General features: G+C 33.6%; 1 protein-coding gene across 2 annotated transcripts in view; it reads right to left on the bottom strand.

Moving 5' to 3' along the window:
* Positions 1 to 1830, bottom strand: part of PECR (peroxisomal trans-2-enoyl-CoA reductase) — a 53625-nt gene that overhangs the window by 39895 nt on the left and 11900 nt on the right. The gene's annotated exons all lie outside the window — the stretch shown is intronic.

The raw sequence follows: 1830 nt of genomic DNA, 5'->3' as shown, positions 1-1830 counted from the left end.
AAAAAAAAAAAAATGATGGTAAAATACTTTTTCACACATATGAAAGCTGGAAGAATCCATCGAAGTGGCCCACACTACAAAAAAAGATTAAGGGAAGTCCTTCAAGCAGAAGGAAATGACACCAAATGGAAATCTAAATCTACACAAAAGAAAAAAAGAGAACCAGAACTGGTAATTATGTGAGTAAATATAAAGACTTTTCTCCTTTCTATTCAGATCTCTTTAAAAGGTAGTGATAGTTTAAAGCAAAATAATAACTACGTATTCTGGGATTTATAACATATGTAGAAATAAAATGCTTCTCTCCCTCTCCTGGAGAATAACAGCACGGTGGCCAGGAAGGGTGAAATGCAAGTATAGGCAGTCTTTGTTTTGCTCAGTTCTGACATGCACTAATTTCGGTTACTTTAGCTTAGTTCAATGACATCAGTCCTCCAACAATATATTTCAAATTTCAGTTACCACAGTATATTAACTGTGAGTAATTGCATAAAATACAAACGTCACTGCTGGCTCTTCAAACCTCAAATCACTATGTAAACAGCAGATGCACATCCTGCTCAGTGACTAATCATGTCATTTCTTTCAACGTCTGTCATTGTTCAGTCACTGTGCGTCTCTTCTTCAGTTCATGCACAAACAGCAAAGAATGTAATTGTGTCATCTCCTTGTCTCCCAACAATAAAATCCACGTGATATTTTATAAAAATAGATGATCGAAAGATGGACCGGCCAACAAAGATGAAAGTGAGACAAAGAAATGAAAATTGGTAACACTGAAGGTGAAATTAGAATTGACCATCAGGGAAGTCGTAAGAGGAATAGCTGACCACAGGAATATTGGCACTGCTGTCATTCTAGAGACCATAGATTTGCAGCCAGAAGACCTGAGTGTAGGCAAACTTAATATCGATGAAGAAAGTGGTTGTAACAAAGAGGATGAAGATGTCCCAGAGAAGTGACACTCACAAACAGTAAAGAAATTCTTGGAAATATTTCATGACATTGAAATGTAAAAGCTAAAATGTTGGAGGCTGATCCAAACATAGAAAGGGATATGACAATTCAGCAAGGCATAAAAAAAAATTCTTGTTTCATATTGTAAGGTATACAACGAGAAGAAGAATGCAAGCACTATTCAAACTATTCTTGATAAATTTTTCACATACAAATAAAATACTTTCTCAATGTTTACTATTTTTTCATTTTAGTTTACTTTTAGTTGACAAATAATAATTGGGTACAAATAATTTATTGGCTTCAACGTGATGTTTTAAGACATGCATACCTTATGGAATGATCAAATCAGGCTAATAAATACCCATCATCTCACATACTTACCATATCTTTGTGGTGAGAACATTTAAAATTCACTCTTTTAGCAATTTTGAAATATATTAATACAATACATTGTTATTAATTATAGTCACCACGCTGTACAAAAGACCACCAGAATTTATTCCTCTTAATTGAGACTTTGTATCCTTTGACCAATATCTCCCCAGTAAAACTGGCTTGGTTTAGTTGTACTATTTTTTTCATTTCCCTATACATTACTGTAACTGACAATAAAATAATTTCTAATGCTTTGACAAAAATTTTTAAAGGTCATGAAATATTTGTAATTTTTCTCATTGATTATTAAGTTTGGTTTGCACAGTTTCAACTTGCACAATCACTCTTACAATCCCACAAATACAAAGCAAATGCAACAAGGACTACCTATAAACTGTTAAGTTGTTTGTTTGTTTGTTTGTTTAAGAGACAAGGTCTTGCTATGTTACCCAGGCTGGAGTGCAGTGGCTATTCACAGTCTTAAATTCTATGTGA

The sequence above is a fragment of the Propithecus coquereli genome, unplaced genomic scaffold (assembly GCF_000956105.1).
Source record: "Propithecus coquereli isolate 6110/MARCELLA unplaced genomic scaffold, Pcoq_1.0 Scaffold357, whole genome shotgun sequence".
Lineage (NCBI taxonomy): Eukaryota > Metazoa > Chordata > Mammalia > Primates > Indriidae > Propithecus > Propithecus coquereli.
The sequence above is the reverse complement of the archived record's forward strand: the minus strand, read 5'-3'. Positions and strand labels throughout refer to the sequence as shown.